The sequence below is a fragment of the Garra rufa genome, chromosome 14 (genome assembly GCF_049309525.1).
Source record: "Garra rufa chromosome 14, GarRuf1.0, whole genome shotgun sequence".
Lineage (NCBI taxonomy): Eukaryota > Metazoa > Chordata > Actinopteri > Cypriniformes > Cyprinidae > Garra > Garra rufa.
Window position 1 is genome coordinate 42,015,222 of NC_133374.1, and position 20,779 is coordinate 42,036,000.

At 35.5% G+C, this 20,779-nt stretch overlaps 3 long non-coding RNA genes across 5 annotated transcripts; 2 read left to right on the forward strand and 1 right to left on the reverse strand.

Moving 5' to 3' along the window:
- Positions 1 to 5,447: 5,447 nt before the first annotated feature.
- On the forward strand, positions 5,448 to 7,862 carry LOC141285469 (uncharacterized). 3 transcript variants are annotated; one of them, XR_012338615.1, is made up of 6 exons: positions 5,448 to 6,189; positions 6,592 to 6,685; positions 6,865 to 7,113; positions 7,323 to 7,388; positions 7,553 to 7,647; positions 7,729 to 7,862. It is a non-coding gene; the product is annotated as an uncharacterized lncRNA (long non-coding RNA). The 3 variants fall into 3 exon arrangements; XR_012338613.1 differs by having other exon boundaries at positions 6,865 to 7,388; XR_012338614.1 differs by having other exon boundaries at positions 7,000 to 7,388.
- An 89-nt stretch (positions 7,863 to 7,951) lies between these two features.
- LOC141284557 (uncharacterized) lies at positions 7,952 to 8,398 on the forward strand. Its single transcript, XR_012338447.1, has 3 exons — positions 7,952 to 8,008; positions 8,086 to 8,271; positions 8,357 to 8,398. It is a non-coding gene; the product is annotated as an uncharacterized lncRNA (long non-coding RNA).
- A 3,360-nt stretch (positions 8,399 to 11,758) lies between these two features.
- Positions 11,759 to 13,020, reverse strand: LOC141284280 (uncharacterized). The gene is made up of 3 exons (XR_012338398.1): positions 12,918 to 13,020; positions 12,422 to 12,515; positions 11,759 to 11,891 (listed from the first exon to the last, which is right to left on the reverse strand). It is a non-coding gene; the product is annotated as an uncharacterized lncRNA (long non-coding RNA).
- Between the last annotated feature and the right edge of the window lie 7,759 nt (positions 13,021 to 20,779).

A 20,779-nucleotide genomic window follows, 5' to 3' on the forward strand; every position in this document is an offset into this window, starting at 1 on the left:
AACTTACCCGACTGAGAATTATACATGACTGCACGTCTTTTAAAAGCATTTAAATAAAAACACTCCAGCAATCCAACACAATCAATATACAAGAATATTTTAAAGAACTACATTAGCTGCAAATGAGCTTTTCAGTTTCACTAACGAACATGTTACCGAGCTGTGACTTACTTTCACTTTGAATTTGGTGGAAAATGTATATAAATAATGCCTTTAAAATTACAATATTCCAGCCATTTAATTGTAAATACCCATTAGAACACATCAAGACCTGAATTCAGCTGTTTGAGCAAATTTATTGAAAACCCTAAGCATTTCCTTCACCGCGCACAGATTGCTTTCAACGAGTATAAATGGAGACGAACAACATAATTTGCACGAATTAGAACGCCTTTAAAATTACAATATTGCAGCGATTTAATTCAGTCCACCCATTAAAAAATATCAACAGCTAAATGCAGTTGTTTGTGAGCATTTTGTTTTCATACAGAGAGCGCTGCATTCAGCAGTGTGTTAGACATGAGCTCCGAGATGTCCGACTGAGAATTATACATGACTGCACGTCTTTTAAAGGCATTTAAATAAAAACACTCCAGCGATTCAACACAATAAATATAGAAGAATATTTTTAAAGACCTGCATTGGGTGCAAATTACGTTTTTCATAGGCTTAACTAACTAACATGAGATGCACGGCTGCATTTATGTGTCTGTTAACAAGGACATAATTTGCACGTCTTTTAAAGGTATTTTAATACAAACACTCCAGCGATTCAACACAATAATAGTTTAGTCATATAATAAAAAGTTTAAATGCTTGCTTATTTCTGCTTTTCGGCTCAACCGCACGGCAACGCGACGCGGCTTTGAAGCAGGTGCTCATCACTTATTCCAGTATGGCAAGCCATTTTAACCTAAAATACACATATTAATCCACTAAGGTGTTCTGGGCTGGCCCTTTTGCCCGAAGGCTGCCCAATTTGGCTCTCCAAGCCAACATTTAAAGTTTGTCATCGAACTTTAGCTTCTAGTTATGTTGGCTTGGAGAAGCCAACATATTGTTATGCTATTTAAACTTATTATTATTATTATTATTATTAAAATTCTACAACAGGCTACAAGCCCCAAACTTGGCAGAGACCTGGGCCCTTGGCAGAGACCTGGGCCCTTGTCCCGAAAGTGTTGCTATATCTATTTGGACTGATCAGATTTACAGTTGATTTATTATTAATTTTTTTACATTAAAAATTCCTAAAATTTCGCCCTCTAATGGAGCAATACCTCTCCACTGAATGGAACTCTCCACTGAATGGAAATATGTTCCATAGATTTGAATGGGCTGAGAAAAAAAGCGCCCTCTAAAGGAGTAATTCCTCTCTACTCAACAGGAGATCGCTGAGCTCTGACCAACTTCCACTTTGACTTCGATGGAAAATGCAAATAAATAACGCCTTTAAAATTAAAATATTCCAGCGATTTAATTGTAAATACCCATTAGAACACATCAAGACCTGAATTCAGCTATTTGAGCTAATTTATTCAAAACTCTAAGCATTCCTTCATCGTGTACAGCTTCAGCACGTACTCTCTCTGTATATCTGCTCACAAACGACCTAATTTGCACGAATTAGAACGCCTTTAAAATTAAAACATTACAGCGATTTAACTCTAAATACCCATTACAACACATCAACAGCTAAATCAGTTTGTGATCTGTTTTATTTCAAAGTTGAAGTACTGTCTTCAGCAAATGTGTTATACAGACGAGCTTCATGGCTCGGAACTAACTTACCCGACTGAGAATTATACATGACTGAACGTCTTTTAAAAGCATTTAAATAAAAACACTCCAGCGATTGTACACTATAAATATAGAAGACTATTTTAAAAGAGCTACATTGGGTGTAAATGAGCTATTTCAAACGTTTTACTAACGAACATGAGATGTATGGCTGCATTATCAGTCTGTCAACAAAGAATTCATTTGCACGTCTTTTAAAGGTAATCAAATAAAAACATTCCAGCGATTGCACACAATAAATATAGAAGAATATTTTAAAGAGCTGCATTGAGTGCAAATGAGCTGTTTGCACTGCTCAGTTCTTCGTCTGCATCATCAAAGACATCATTTGCACGTCTTTTAAAGGTATTTAAATACAAAAACTGCAGCGATTTAACACAATAATAGTATAGTAATATATTACAAAGGTTAAATGCTTGCTTATTTCTGCTTTTCGGCTCAACCGCACTGCAACGCGACGCGGCTTTGAAGCAGGCGCTCATCACATATTCTAGTATGGCAAGCCGTTTTAACCTAAAATCCACACACGATCCTCTATGGCAAGCTGTTTTAGCCTAAAATATACTAAGCATTTCTAGTCGTACTGCCATTTTTACTAGCAACAATTCAATTACAGAGCTCTAAGTGTTCTGGGCTGGCCCTTTTGCCCGAAGGCTGCCCAATTTGGCTCTCCAAGCCAACATTTAAAGTTTGTCATCGAACTTTAGCTTCTAGTTATTATTAAAATTCTTCTGAGACTAAAATTCTATACGCTACTCCTCCTAGAGCTTTAAGGCTACAAGCCCCAAACTCGGCGGAGCCCTGGGCCCTGGTCACCAAAGTGTTGCTATATCTTTTTGGAATGATCAGACTTACAGTTGATTTAATATTAATTTTTTTTACATGAAAAATTTCTATGGGATTTCAATGGGCTGAGAAAAAATGCGCCATCTAAAGGCGCAATACCTCTCGACTGAAGAGGCGGGACTCAAACCTCTTACTTACAGTCACTCTGAAATCGGTGGAAATACAAATAAATACCGCCTTAAAAATTCAAATATTACAGCGATTTAACTCTAAATACCCATTAGAACATATCAACAGCTAAATTCAGTGGTTTGTGAGTAGTTCTTGTAAGAGAAAAGCTCGCACCCTTCAGCGCTTATACAAGCCGTCAGCACTAGGCTTCTCTCTCTCGACATGTGCTCACAAACAACATAAATTGCACGAATTAGAACGCCTTTAAAGTAAATATATTTCAGCGATTTGTTTGTAAATACCCATTAGAACACATCAACAAATCAGCCTTTTGAGATCTGTTTTATTTCAAAGTTAAAGCACTGTCTTCAGCAAATGTGTTATACAGACGAGCTTTCACGGATCGGAGCTAACCTGACTGAGAATTATACATGACTGCACGTCTTTTAAAAGCATTTAATTAAAAACACTCCAGCGATCCAACACAATAAATATAGAAGAATATTTTAAAGAACTACATTAGCTGCAAATGTGCTGTTCAATAGGTTTCACTAACGAACATGTTACCGAGCTGAGACTTACTTTCACTTTGATTTCGGTGGAAAATGCATATAAATAACGCCTTTAAAATTACAATATTCCAGCCATTTAATACTAAATACCCATTAGAAACACATCAAGACCTGAATTCAGCTGTTTGAGCGAATTTATTGAAACCCCTAAGCATTTCCTTCACCGCGTACAGATTGCTTTCAACGAGTTTACATGGATACGAACGACAAAATTTGCACAAATTTGACCGCCTTTAAAATTACAATATTGCAGCGATTTAATTCAGTCCACCCATTAGAAAATATCAACAGCTAAATGCAGTTGTTTGTGAGCATTTTGCTTTCATACAGAGAGTGCTGCGTTCAGCCGTGTGTTAGACATGAGCTCCGAGATGTCCGACTGAGAATTATACATGACTGCACGTCTTTTAAAGGCATTTAAATAAAAACACTCCAGCGATTCAACACAATAAATATAGAAGAATATTTTAAAGACCTGCATTGGGTGCAAATGACGTTTTTCATAGGCTTAACTAACATGAGATGCACGGCTGCATTTATGTGTCTGTTAACAAAGACATCATTTGCACGTCTTTTAAAGGTATTTTAATACAAACACTCCGGCGATTCAACACAATAATAGTTCAGTCATATAATAAAAAGTTTAAATGCTTGCTTATTTCTGCTTTTCGGCTCAACCGCACGGCAACGCAACGCGGCTTTGAAGCAGGCATCACTTATTCCAGTATGGCAAGCCGTTTTAACCTAAAATACACATATTAATCCAATGGTGTTCTGGGCTGGCCCTTTTGCCCGAAGCCTGCCCGGTTTGCTTCTCCAAGCCAACATTTAAAGTTTGTCATCGAACTTTAGCTTCTAGTTTGCCGTTTGTTACTGCGGTAAAGCCAGCCGCGGTTCAGAAAAACCAACCCGTTCTCATCAATTTGCGTATAAATAACACGACTTTACACTTTCCAGTTGCGTGTAATACATACGCCAAAGTCCAATTTCGCGTGCATATGATACGCCAATCCTTCCCATTAACTTCTGTGGAGAGCAGATGCGTACAAATAGCACGCAGCATCTTCTACGGCAGTGACGTCACCTGCGAGGCTCGGTTTGCACCGTTCACTAGATGCATATACACCTTCAAACAGGTAAGAAAGGCAACAAATTATCTTTTCTTTTGTAATGAGATCATTATTTTAATTGTTTCGCTGCTTCTGCGTCTCTGTACGTGGGGTCATGTGTTAAAATGGAAGCGTGTGCTTTTAAATTAGAACAGTCGGCTGCTGCATTAGCACAGCTGCTAATATTAGCCTAAGCTAACTTCTAATTGTTGCTGTTTTGAAATAGATAAATAAATAAAACCGTTTTAATTATATTCACGTGGCTAATGACAGCTTTACAGATCAACCAAACCAGTGTCACGTGATAAGCGCGATCATGTAAAAGTCCGCACATTTACCATAGTTTTACCATAGTAACTGTTGCTTGACCATATTTTGTGTAGCCAATGCACAAGTCACATCGTTTACCATGGTTTTACCTCATTAACCATAGTTTTACTGTGGTATTTGTTGTTAAAGCCCAACATTTACCATGGTTTTACCACTGTAAGCATAGTTTTACTGTGGTATTTGTTGTTAAAGCCCAACATTTACCATGGTTTTACCACTGTAAGCATAGTTTTACTGTGGTATTTGTTTTTAAAGCACAACAACCACAACATTTACCATGTTTTTACCACTGTAAGCATAGTTTTACTGTGGTATTTGTTCATAAAGCACAACAACCACAACATTTACCATGGTTTTACCTCAGTAACCATATTTTTACTGTTGTATTTGTTTTTAAAGCCAACATTTACCATGGTTTTACAACTGTCAGCATAGTTTTACTGTGGTATTTGTTTTAAAAGCACAACAACCACAACATTTACCATGTTTTTACCACTGTAAGCATAGTTTTACTGTGGTATTTGTTCTTAAAGCACAACAACCACAACATTTACCATGGTTTTACCTCTGTAACCATATTTTTACTGTTGTATTTGTTTTTAAAGCCAACATTTACCATGGTTTTACCACTGTAAGCATAGTTTTACTGTGGTATTTGTTTTAAAAGCACAACAACCACAACATTTACCATGGTTTTACAACTGTCAGCATAGTTTTACTGTGGTATTTGTTCTTAAAGCACAACAACCACAACATTTACCATGTTTTTACCACTGTAAGCATAGTTTTACTGTGGTATTTGTTTTAAAAGCACAACAACCACAACATTTACCATGTTTTTACCACTGTAAGCATAGTTTTACTGTGGTATTTGTTTTAAAAGCACAACAACCACAACATTTACCATGGTTTTACCTCTGTAACCATATTTTTACTGTTGTATTTGTTTTTAAAGCCAACATTTACCATGGTTTTACAACTGTCAGCATAGTTTACTGTGGTATTTGTAGTTAAAGCACAATAACCACAACATTTACCATGGTTTTACCTCAGTAACCATAGTTTTACTGTGGTATTTGTTTTTAAAGCACAATAAACACAACACTTACCGTAGTTTTACCTCAATAACCATAGTTTTACTGTGGTATTTGTAGTTGAAGCACAACAACCACAACGTTTACCATGGTTTTACCACTGTAAGCATAGTTTTACCATTAACTGTGATTTTACGGTATACTATTTATAAAGCACAGTAATTACAATGCTTGCCACCTTTTATACTTTTTTTTATTATTATTTAATTATATAAATGAATTTTATAATTATTGTGAATTATTGTAAATATTGTAATTTAATATTTTTCTGTCTTGCAGTTACATCAGATCATTTACTCCAGCAGCTCTTTAAAGAAAACAACTCTTGTAAATGCCATCACTTGTTCCTATTTTTCTGAAATGTAATCAATAATTAATTTACACATAGTTTTGCTCTCTCTCTTTCTGTGGTCCATTATGACATTTTCATAATCTCATAATTTTGACCAATTCTGTCAGAAAGCTGCTAGAATTAACAGGGAACTTCAACTCAAAGCTCCCAGTGCTGATCTTGAAGAAGTTATCAAGGAGTCTGAACAAATCATTCAATGATTCAATCTTTCTCAGTAACGTTGAAGACATTTAGCTATAACTGATTTGATGTAATGCACACATCCTTATTTAATCTGTTGATAATAACTTTCCTTACAGTCGTTCCTCTTAAATATTTTGGTTCCAGATTATTTTTAGCACATTGTCTCAACATGTATATATTTCTCTTTGTTTCAGCTGAAAGGGAAGACCAAAGGACGCCAGTCATGGGATCTGAATTGGGCCATATTGTGCATTTATGGAAAAGACCAAAGGCAAACATTTCAAAAAGGTATGTCAATGTCAGTCTGAGCATCTTGACTGAACTGTAGCATCTAGCATCTACACCAACAGACGATTACATTCTGTTTAATGTTATACATACTGCACTTACAGTATGCTGTTGTCTGCCATTGTTTTCAATGTGTTTGTTGTTCATCATGTGATCACATCTTTCTTTCTGTCTTGCAGTCATTCTTCATCAGCTCTCCACAATATCAGCCCTTCCAAAAGCTTCCACTCTTTCTCTATCATCTGCTCACAGTACTTTTATTGCCGTCTTCCAGTTTTTGCATGTATACTTATTTTTTAATTTCTCCTCTACAGTCAACACTCACTCCCATGACTGACTTGTCACGTGACAAATCAGATCTTCAGTTAATTTGGCCAAATCAGATCACTTGAAGCTGTTCACATCTAGAGCAAGAACTACAATGATAAGTATTTTAACCTTTTATTTTTCATACTGAAATAAAATAACATTCTGCTTATTATAAGCATGTGCTGCAGTTATGTTGTCTTCATATACATGCTCAGACTATTCACAGTATGGTGGATTTTGATTGGCTGTCAATGTTTTTATTTTTCTTCATCTGGAAAAATTTGTTCTGGAAGAGATTCCAACCATATTGTTTCTCTGTGTCAAATAGCTGCGGTGTGGACTCATCCTTGGTGTGAAGAGGCCTTTAAACTGCCTTCAACTAAATCGTCAGCAGGTAATCATATTTAAAGAATTCATATTAGCTTGCTATTAAAGAAAAAAATTCTAATGCTGCTTTCCTCTCACTCTGTTAAATTTGCAGACAAAATTCTTCAAAATGTTTCTTCCTCTTATTCCTTTACTTCCTCACTTACACATTATTTTGTGCTCTGTTTTAAGGTAGAAACTGAGAGTTTGCATGATGGTGTTTTCTCAGACTCTGAATCTTATGTGTACAGATGAACTCAGGAGTCTGCAGGGAACTTGAGCTTGAAGTATATAATTATAACTGCTTATTTTGTGTTTAAACAACAATAATTAAACATGGGGTCAATAAATATTTTCTTGTTTTACAGCTGGAGACCAAAAACGCATAGAAAATCAGTCACAGCAAGCCAGTCAAACCAGTCCTGATGAATGAGGAAAGAACATGGTCTTCTTGTGCCCAAATAGAAAAGGCAGATTTCCACTGGTATGTATGTAATCAAGCAATGTAGTTATGCATTTGATGTTGATCTCTCAAAAGATAACATTATTGTTTTTCACAAACACATCTTTTTTTCGAGCTCCTAGAATTAATTAGCAAATCAACTGTGGCATCATATCTGGAATTTGGGCGGGAAATGACAGAATATGGTGAGTACTGACACCAGCACCTGTAATCACCAACACTATTTCTCTGTTGACTTATTTATTTGTCTGTTTGTTTGAAGGAGGATGAAGCCAGTTGATGAAGAGATTAATTCAACGGCCATCAGGTATCTGCTGTGAAGACTGCATTGGTGGACAGCTCTACTGTGACCGCTCAGATGTTGCGGCGCAAAAAAGTAAACTTTACAACTGAACAACAAGAGTTGTGGAGGGATTCTTTTGGCCCATACCTCCAACAAGAATCAATGGTAAGTCCAATGCAAAAACTATAAATTCTAATTCTGTATATTGTTTAATGATTTACAACATTCTATACATGTTTTGTCCATCCAGGACATCTAGATCAGGTGGTGTGTGAGGAAAGCACAGAGGACCTTCAGAGACTCCAGCCAACTGCATGGATCTCTCTCATTGTTACCATCAGGCAGAAGTTATTGCAGAACCTACACCAGCAGACTGCAAGACAAATTCTTTCCACAGACTGAACTGAACTCGTACCAGTAACACCACACACCACATCATGTACTGCACTCTAACAGTTACACTGTCTGGACTCTGACTCACTGTTATTCTGCACCCTGACATTCTGTTTGCACTAATTCATACCATTCTTATCATTATTTGTATCATTGTTTTCATTTTGTGCTCACTATAGCATACTTTTTCACCATATATTGTTCTCTGCATGTACTGAATCCTTTATTTATATATATATATATATATATATATACATATACATATACTGTGTATGTAATATTTTTCATCCATACTGTACTGCTGCAGTTTGCACAAATAATTTCACTTGTACACATGTGATTATGGTATTGTGACAATAAAGTGATTTGAACTGGTCATTTCTTTTGTTCATCACTTGTACTGTAGTGTGCTGGATAACAACTGCAAATTGTTTATGACATGGAAGAAGTTTATGGATAAACAAGTAAGAAGAAGAAAACCAGGAGAGCTCAGATGATGAGCAGGAAACTTAATGTGATTCTATAATGCTCAAGAAATTTGACCCATGACATAACCCATTTTTATTTCTCTTGAATATCATTTGTCTTTATAATCCACTTTAGTTGTCTTTATGATGTATTCTCCAGTAAAGTATTGCACATGATGTTGGAATAAAAAAGTATGGTGAGTATTCTGCATTAGGGATGGTGTTTGGTGAAAACACCATTTAATTTTGTAAACAATACACCTAACCATCATGAGTGTTTTAATTAAGGCATGAACATTTGGTCATATTAAAGACATTCAGTTACCTGAAGGCAAGGCTGAAAGATGAATTAGAAGAGACTGCATGGACCATATTGCTACAGACACTTCATGCACAACTGAGGGTGATGGACCAGGGAAAGATCAATACTCAATACATAGATGTGAATCTAATCCTGTATTATAAGCAAGATGTGCATGCACGTTACTGATGTTTCACACCAGAGAAAGAATAAATTAGGTGTTTTACATTATGATTGTTTGCATTGCATGAATTGTATCTCCTGGGCAAGGATGAGCTTCAAGCCTGCCAAGCCCAGGTCTCTGGTCCTAAAGAAGGGTAAAGTGTCCGACCGTTTCCGCTTTGCCCTGGGAGAGACCATGATTCCATCTGTGAATGAAAACCAGTCAAGAACCTAAGATCTTTGATAGCTCCCTGAAGGACTCAGCTGCTGCCATAAAACAAACTAAGTGCGACCTGACCACCTGGCTCACAGCGATTGACAGATCTGGCCTTCCCGGAAAATTCAAAGCCTGGATCTACCAGCATGGAGTCCTGCCAAGAATACTCTGGCCCCTGTTAGTCTACGAGGTACCAACATCAACAGTCGAGGCCCTAGAAATGTCGATAAGCCAGTTCCTCAGGAGATGGCTGGGGCTCCCTCGGTCCTTGAGCAGCATTGCCCTGTACGGCCTTTCCACCAAGATGCATCTTCCTTTGAGTGGACTAACAGTGTCCAAGTGCCACCAGAAGGTGTATTCAAATCCATATGGCTTTTGCACCATAAATACACACTGTCTGTACCTTGTCTTACTGAAAGACACATTGAAAGTGTGTGATAGTACAATGAAGGATCACAATATGTATTGTTTTGTTTTTTACATTTGTGTCTTCATTTAGCATCATCACTGAATTCTTGCTCCTGATCTAATGAAATCAGTGGAGCCCCTTTCAAATGGGAACTGTCTAATTCTTATACTAAAATAACCATGACTTGCAACTTACATATTGACAAGTTGCTGAAAAGACAATCTCAAAAATGTGACTCAGCACAGTGTGTTGTCAATGAGGAGAAGAGATTTGTGCACATTTTAACTGCCCTTCCATCTCCAGGGGCCCAGTAGTGCCCTGGAAGAGCAAAATAAAATAACATTTCAAATGGCTTTAAATCAGTGTCTTATTATGATGACAAAGAGAAAACTGGCAGGACAAGTACTTTTGCTATGTTAACTGCATAATGTTTTAAAATGTATATAGAAAGGTGGTATAAAGGTGTTTTAAAAAGTGGTCTAGGTAAAATAGCAAATTTCAGCCTGCCTCTTGAATATGCCATAGATGTTTGCACAATGAACATGTTTAGATAAGCTTTGTTAAAAAAAGATTGTATTTTGTCCGATTTCATAATTTAACATTCTAAACTACATTACCCAGAAGCCTCTGCCATTCTATCGATGGAACGCGAAAAAGATGGCGCTGTTATTTGTAGTTTAAAGAAGATATGCTTAGGGTTAGGGTTAGAATCTCTGTAAAGTGGCGATTACTCACAACATAGCAACACTGTATTGTTAACTGAGGGTATTACAGACGTAATAATAATTGCAAAACGGACTTTGCAACATCAAGCGTTTTTTTATTTTTTATTTAGTTTAAAAGATAGTCCAATTACAGCGAGTTCTACGAGTGCCACGGGAACTTTCAAAGCCAAGGGCATCCCAGCTGAGCAGAGGCATCAAACTTACTTGTCCATATATGGTCATTTATGACAGGATCTTGGGTTCTTGTGGGGAATGGACAGATAATCAGTTGAATGTTCATATAAATCAAAATGTAAAATAAATATATAATAATTAGTTAAACATGAAGTATTTTTCTACTATTCAATTTGGTTTTTGTAACATTTACAGCGTATTTATAGTGGTTAAATAAACAGTTAATCATTTCTGTTTCCTGGAAATTGTCCTTCTTAGATCTGCCAGTTTAACTATAGGAATAATAATAATAAATCATGAAATCACACATTTTGTAGTTATTTCCCAATGTTTATTGATATGTCAAACCTTTCCCAGATAAACAGTCATTATGAAAAAAATTAAAAACAAAAACCTGCTGATTATAAAATTGTACAACACTCAAAAATAAAAGAGAATTTGTTTACAGAACATGTTACAAGATGCCAAATAATATTCAAGGCTCCAGCTGAAAATATATTTTCTTCCCTTTAACAAAAAATTAGGCAAAAATTATTAAGAACAATACTTCAATATTTTACAATTATTACCTCATATGATATATATATATATGTTTCCTTTCATCATTGTTTGCTTCTATTGTGACTAAACGCAAGACAAATGAATGATTAATAATCATAATTTTTATAGTAAGTTGTTAGTGGTAGTTATAAATCACTATATATTGACAGGAGTGCCAACAGTAGAGATGGGAGTGAGTGTTGACTGTAGAGGAGAAATAAAAAAAAATATATAATAATAATAATAATAATAATAAGTAGACACATAAAAACTGGAAGACGGCAGTTAAGTACTGAGAGCAGATGTGCCACATGAGAGAAAGCGATGTGGAAGCTGTTGGAAGGGCTGATATTTCTGGAGAGCTGATGAAGAAGGACTTAGTAGTCTGTGAGAAATCCTGCAAGACAGGAAGAAAGAATTAATCACGATGAACAATTTTTCAAAAACAGATGGCAGACAACAGCATACTGTAAGTGCAGCATGTATAACTGTAAACAGAATGTTATCGTCTGTTGGTGTAGATGCTGAAATAGTTATTATCATAGTTCTTGTTCATGGTGTGACCAGCTTTAAGTTTAAGATATCATGTACTGCTAGACAGTGGCAATTTGTAAAAATTCATAAAGAAAGAACAAAATGGACCTAATATAAACTTTATGAAACAAACACTCTGACTACTTTCAATGGCAAAATTAGCATGAGAGTGCAGGCAATGGCCAGTGACAAAAGTACAAGTGAAAGTTGTAGAGTTTTACATAACTAGGCTTGTACAAGATGATATAAATTTGCTGATATGCTGTTAATATTATGAATGAGTTCAACATGACTCTTTGTTGGTTGTTCTTTCTAATAGGGCTGTCGAGCAAGCTGTGCAAAATGTAACTGCACTACAGTTCAGTCAAGATGCTCAGACTGACATTGACATACCTTTTTGAAATGTTTGCCTTTGGTCTTTTCCATAAATGCACAATATGGCCCAATTCAGATCCCATGACTGGCGTCCTTTGGTCTTCCCTTTCAGCTGAAACAAAGAGAAATATATACATGTTGAGACAATGTGCTAAAAATAATCTGGAACCAAAATATTTAAGAGGAACGACTGTAAGGAAAGTTATTATCAACAGATTAAATAAGGATGTGTGCATTACATCAAATCAGTTATAGCTAAATGTCTTCAACGTTACTGAGAAAGATTGAATCATTGAATGATTTGTTCAGACTCCTTGATAACTTCTTCAAGATCAGCACTGGGAGCTTTGAGTTGAAGTTCCCTGTTAATTCTAGCAGCTTTCTGACAGAATTGGTCAAAATTATGAGATTATGAAAATGTCATAATGGACCACAGAAAGAGAGAGAGCAAAACTATGTGTAAATTAATTATTGATTACATTTCAGAAAAATAGGAACAAGTGATGGCATTTACAAGAGTTGTTTTCTTTAAAGAGCTGCTGGAGTAAATGATCTGATGTAACTGCAAGACAGAAAAATATTAAATTACAATATTTACAATAATTCACAATAATTATAAAATTCATTTATATAATTAAATAATAATAAAAAAAGTATAAAAGGTGGCAAGCATTGTAATTACTGTGCTTTATAAATAGTATACCGTAAAATCACAGTTAATGGTAAAACTATGCACAGTGGTAAAACCATGGTAAACGTTGTGGTTGTTGTGCTTCAACTACAAATACCACAGTAAAACTATGGTTATTGAGGTAAAACTACGGTAAGTGTTGTGTTTATTGTGCTTTAAGAACAAATACCACAGTAAAACTATGGTTACTGAGGTAAAACCATGGTAAATGTTGTGGTTGTTGTGCTTCAACTACAAATACCACAGTAAAACTATGGTTATTGAGGTAAAACTACGGTAAGTGTTGTGTTTATTGTGCTTTAAAAACAAATACCACAGTAAAAATATGGTTACAGAGGTAAAACCATGGTAAATGTTGTGGTTGTTGTGCTTTAAGAACAAATACCACAGTAAAACTATGCTTACAGTGGTAAAAACATGGTAAATGTTGTGGTTGTTGTGCTTTTAAAAACAAATACCACAGTAAAACTATGCTGACAGTTGTAAAACCATGGTAAATGTTGGCTTTAAAAACAAATACAACAGTAAAAATATGGTTACTGAGGTAAAACCATGGTAAATGTTGTGGTTGTTGTGCTTTAAGAAACAAATACCACAGTAAAACTATGCTTACAGTGGTAAAAACATGGTAAATGTTGTGGTTGTTGTGCTTTTAAAAACAAATACCACAGTAAAACTATGCTGACAGTTGTAAAACCATGGTAAATGTTGGCTTTAAAAAAAAATACAACAGTAAAAATATGGTTACTGAGGTAAAACCGTGGTAAATGTTGTGGTTGTTGTGCTTTAAGAAACAAATACCACAGTAAAACTATGCTTACAGTGGTAAAACCATGGTAAATGTTGGGCTTTAACAACAAATACCACAGTAAAACTATGGTTAATGAGGTAAAACCATGGTAAACGATGTGACTTGTGCATTGGCTACACAAAATATGGTCAAGCAACAGTTACTATGGTAAAACTATGGTAAATGTGCGGACTTTTACATGATCGCGCTTATCACGTGACACTGGTTTGGTTGATCTGTAAAGCTGTCATTAGCCACGTGAATATAATTAAAACGGTTTTATTTATTTATCTATTTCAAAACAGCAACAATTAGAAGTTAGCTTAGGCTAATATTAGCAGCTGTGCTAATGCAGCAGCCGACTGTTCTAATTTAAAAGCACACGCTTCCATTTTAACACATGACCCCACGTACAGAGACGCAAAAGCAGCGAAACAATTAAAATAATGATCTCATTACAAAAGAAAAGATAATTTGTTGCCTTTCTTACCTGTTTGAAGGTGTATATGCATCTAGTGAACGGTGCAAACCGAGCCTCGCAGGTGACGTCACTGCCGTAGAAGATGCTGCGTGCTATTTGTACGCATCTGCTCTCCACAGAAGTTAATGGGAAGGATTGGCGCTTGCAGAGCGCTTTCATTTAGACGCCCAGGACTGAGAGATAATACTACAAAATGCTCGTGAATTTTTACTTACTTATTTATTTGCATTTCTGCTTTAATATTCGTGTTATTTATTGGTGTCTTTGATGGTTCTTTTTTTGAGATATGGGTCATTATTACACACTTTAGAGGGGTATATTGACTCCATTTCTAATAAGTAGAAAAAAACAATGATCAGTTCTTATTCAGGACGTCCCATACTATTTACACACCTCATATGAAACCATTTTACTGTAGCATTTTTGAGATATAAGACATTAATACACTTTAGAGGGGTATATTGACTCCATTTCTAATAAGTAGAAAAAAACAATGATCAGTTCTTATTCAGGACGTCCCATACTATTTACACACCTCAGATGAAACCATTTTACTGTAGCATTTTTGAGATATAAGACATTAATACACTTTAGAGGGGTATATTGACTCCATTTCTAATAAGTAGAAAAAAACAATGATCAGTTCTTATTCAGGACGTCCCATATTAAATGCACACCTCATATGAAACCATTTTACTGTACCATTTTTGAGATATGGGTCATTATTACACTTTAGAGGGGTATATTGACCCCATTTCTAATAAGTAGAAAAAAACAATGATCAGTTCTCTTATTCAGGACGTCCCATACTATATACACACCTCATATGAAACCATTTTACTGTAGCATTTTTGAGATATGGGTCATTATTACACTTTAGATGGGTATATTGACCCCATTTCTAATAAGTAGAAAAAAACAATGATCAGTTCTCTTATTCAGGACGTCCCATACTATATACACACCTCATATGAAACCATTTTACTGTACCATTTTTGAGATATGGGTCATTATTACACTTTAGATGGGTATATTGACTCCATTTCTAATAAGTAGAAAAAAACAATGATCATCTCTTATTCAGGACGTCCCATACTATATACACACCTCATATGAAACCATTTTACTGTAGCATTTTTGAGATATGGGTCATTATTACATTTTAGAAGGGCATATTGACCCCATTTCTAATAAGTAGAAAAAAACAATGATCAGTTCTTATTCAGGACGTCCCATATTATATGCACACCTCATATGAAACCATTTTACTGTACAATTTTTGAGATAAAGGACATTATTACACTTTAGAGGGGTATATTGACCCCATTTCTAATAAGTAGAAAAAAACAATGATCATCTCTTATTCAGGACGTCCCATATTATATGCACACCTCATATGAAACCATTTTACTGTACCATTTTTGAGATATGGGTCATTATTACACTTTAGAGGGGTATAAAAAACCCATTTCTAACAAGTAGAAAAAAACAATGATCAGTTCTTATTCAGGACGTCCCATATTATATGCACACCTCATTTGAAACCATTTTACTGTAGCATTTTTGAGATAAAGGACATTATTACACTTTACAGGGGTATATTGACCCCATTTCTAATAAGTAGAAAAAAACAATGATCAGTTCTTATTCAGGACGTCCCATATTATATACACACCTCATATGAAACCATTTTACTGTAGCATTTTTGAGATATGGGTCACTATTTCACTTTAGAGGGGTATATTGACCCCATTTCTAATAAGTAGAAAAAAACAATGATCAGTTCTTATTCAGGACGTCCCATATTATATACACACCTCATATGAAACCATTTTACTGTAGCATTTTTGAGATATGGGTCACTATTTCACTTTAGAGGGGTATATTGACCCCATTTCTAATAAGTAGAAAAAAACAATGATCAGTTCTTATTCAGGACGTCCCATATTATATGCACACCTCATTTGAAACCATTTTACTGTAGCATTTTTTAGATACAAGACATTATTACACTTTAGAGGGGTATATTGACCCCATTTCAAATAAGTAGAAAAAAACAATGATCAGTTCTTATTCAGGACGTCCCATATTATATGCACACCTCATATGAAACCATTTTACTGTAGCATTTTTGAGATAAAGGACATTATTACACTTTAGAGGGGTATATTGACTCCATTTGTAATAAGTAGAAAAAAACAATGATCAGTTCTCATTCAGGACGTCCCATACTATATGCACACCTCATATGAAACCATTTTACTGTAGCATTTTTGAGATATGGGTCATTATTACACTTTAGAGGGGTATAAAAAACCCATTTCTAATAAGTAGAAAAAAACAATGATCAGTTCTTATTCAGGAGGTCCCATACTATATGCACACCTCATATGAAACCATTTTACTGTACCATTTTTGAGATATGGGTTATTATTACATTTTAGAGGGGTATATTGACCCCATTTCTAATAAGTAGAAAAAAACAATGATCAGTTCTTATTCAGGAGGTCCCAAATTATATGCACACCTCATATGAAACCATTTTACTCTACCATTTTTGAGATAAAGGACATTATTACACTTTAGAGGGGTATATTGACTCCATTTCTAATAAGTAGAAAAAAACAATGATCAGTTCTCATTCAGGACGTCCCATACTATATGCACACCTCATATGAAACCATTTTACTGTACCATTTTTGAGATAAAGGACATTATTACACTTTAGAGGGGTATATTGACTCCATTTCTAATAAGTAGAAAAAAACAATGATCAGTTCTTATTCAGGACGTCCCATATTATATGCACACCTCATATGAAACCATTTTACTGTACCATTTTTGAGATATGGGTCATTATTACACTTTAGAGGGGTTTTTTTGACCCCATTTTTAATAAGTAGAAAAAAACAATGATCAGTTCTCTTATTCAGGACGTCCCATACTATATACACACCTCATATGAAACCATTTTACTGTAGCATTTTTGAGATATGGGTCATTATTACACTTTAGATGGGTATATTGACTCCATTTCTAATAAGTAGAAAAAAACAATGATAAGTTCTTATTCAGGACGTCCCATATTATATGCACACCTCATATGAAACCATTTTACTGTACCATTTTTGAGATATGGGTCATTATTACACTTTAGAGGGGTATATTGACCCCATTTCTAATAAGTAGAAAAAAACAATGATCAGTTCTCTTATTCAGGACGTCCCATACTATATACACACCTCATATGAAACCATTTTACTGTACCATTTTTGAGATATGGGTCATTATTACACTTTAGATGGGTATATTGACTCCATTTCTAATAAGTAGAAAAAAACAATGATCATCTCTTATTCAGGACGTCCCATACTATATACACACCTCATATGAAACCATTTTACTGTAGCATTTTTGAGATATGGGTCATTATTACACTTTAGAGGGGTATAAAAAACCCATTTCTAACAAGTAGAAAAAAACAATGATCAGTTCTTATTCAGGACGTCCCATATTATATGCACACCTCATTTGAAACCATTTTACTGTAGCATTTTTGAGATAAAGGACATTATTACACTTTACAGGGGTATATTGACCCCATTTCTAATAAGTAGAAAAAAACAATGATCAGTTCTTATTCAGGACGTCCCATATTATATACACACCTCATATGAAACCATTTTACTGTAGCATTTTTGAGATATGGGTCACTATTTCACTTTAGAGGGGTATATTGACCCCATTTCTAATAAGTAGAAAAAAACAATGATCAGTTCTTATTCAGGACGTCCCATATTATATACACACCTCATATGAAACCATTTTACTGTAGCATTTTTGAGATATGGGTCACTATTTCACTTTAGAGGGGTATATTGACCCCATTTCAAATAAGTAGAAAAAAACAATGATCAGTTCTTATTCAGGACGTCCCATATTATATGCACACCTCATATGAAACCATTTTACTGTACCATTTTTGAGATAAAGGACATTATTACACTTTAGAGGGGTATATTGACCCCATTTCTAATAAGTAGAAAAAAAACAATGATCATCTCTTATTCAGGACGTCCCATATTATATGCACACCTCATATGAAACCATTTTACTGTAGCATTTTTGAGATAAAGGACATTATTACACTTTAGAGGGGTATATTGACTCCATTTCTAATAAGTAGAAAAAAACAATGATCAGTTCTTATTCAGGAGGTCCCATACTATATGCACACCTCATATGAAACCATTTTACTGTACCATTTTTGAGATATGGGTTATTATTACATTTTAGAGGGGTATATTGACCCCATTTCTAATAAGTAGAAAAAAACAATGATCAGTTCTTATTCAGGAGGTCCCATATTATATGCACACCTCATATGAAACCATTTTACTCTACCATTTTTGAGATAAAGGACATTATTACACTTTAGAGGGGTATATTGACTCCATTTCTAATAAGTAGAAAAAAACAATGATCAGTTCTCATTCAGGACGTCCCATACTATATGCACACCTCATATGAAACCATTTTACTGTACCATTTTTGAGATATAGGACATTATTACACTTTAGAGGGGTATATTGACTCCATTTCTAATAAGTAGAAAAAAACAATGATCAGTTCTTATTCAGGACGTCCCATATTATATGCACACCTCATATGAAACCATTTTACTGTACCATTTTTGAGATATGGGTCATTATTACACTTTAGAGGGGTTTTTTTGACCCCATTTTTAATAAGTAGAAAAAAACAATGATCAGTTCTTATTCAGGACGTCCCATACTATATGCACACCTCATATGAAACCATTTTACTGTACCATTTTTGAGATATGGGTCATTATTACACTTTAGAGGGGTATATTGACCCCATTTCTAATAAGTAGAAAAAAACAATGATCAGTTCTTATTCAGGACGTCCCATATTATATACACACCTCATATGAAACCATTTTACTGTAGCATTTTTGAGATATGGGTCACTATTACACTTTAGAGGGGTATATTGACCCCATTTCTAATAAGTAGAAAAAAACAATGATCACCTCTTATTCAGGACGTCCCATATTATATGCACACCTCATATGAAACCATTTTACTGTAGCATTTTTGAGATATGGGTCATTATTACACTTTAGAGGGGTATATTGACCCCATTTCTAATAAGTAGAAAAAAACAATGATCACCTCTTATGCAGGAGTTCAAGATGGCGGCGGCGCGTGCACACGCAGCGGCTCAGCACACCACGTATCAGCTTTTCTTGTATAGTTTATTGGTAGTTTATGTTTCACTGAGGGTCACGTATGCACAAGTATATGCACAGAAATACAGTCGTCACGAATTGATCGTCATTGGTCTTATGCCTGGAGACTGTATTCTCAATCAGGAAGATTCTATACACAACATACCACTGGAGCTTGTTAGACCGCCGGGGTCTCCGTGGATCACTCTCCCAGCCGGGAAGCAACGAAGGCGGCGCAGAGAGAGGAAACAGAAGCGAGGCTGCAGAGCTGGAATACGAACCAGGCTAGGCAGGAACCCACACAAGCCTCCACTGCCGAGCCTCTTCGTTACAAATACAAGATCACTCACCAACAAAATCGAAGAGCTGGAACTTATTACATCCACACAGAAAACCATCCAGGACTGTTGTGTTTTAGTAATTACGGAGACTTGGCTAAACCCATCCATTCCAGAAGAAGCTATTCGGCTAACAGGGCCGCGTAGCACACCGGGCTGACAGGACCGCGGACTCCGGTAAGAGCAGAGGAGGGGGGCTATGTGTTTACACTAATAACAGTTGGTGCACGAACGTTGTAATCACTGACACCTACTGCTCCCCGGACGTGGAATATTTATCAGTAAGATGTCGCCCTTTCTATTTACCGCGAGAATTTACAGTTATTGTTATTACTGCTGTCTATATTCCCCCGGATGCTAATATCACAACAGCTTCAAGCTACTTGCTAACTGCCATTAGTAAACAACAACAGGCTCATCCAGACGGAGTTTTTATAATAGCTGGTGATTTCAACAAAGCAAACTTAAAGACTGTCCTCCCAAAATTTCATCAACATGTCAAGTGTCCAACAAGAGGAAAAAATATACTTGACCATGTCTACAGTAACATCAAGCATGGATATAAGGCAACACCTCTCCCTCATCTAGGACTGTCTGACCACATTTCACTGTTTTTAACTCCAGCATACAAATCACTTATAAATAGGGTCAAACCATCTGTTAAAATGATACAAACATGGCCAGAAGGGTCATCTGAGAAGTTGCAAGATTGTTTCAGCAGCACTGACTGGACTGTATTTCTTGATGATAACATTGACACCTATGCATCTTCTGTGCTATTTTATATTAAATTCTGCATAGACAATGTAACTATCATGAAAC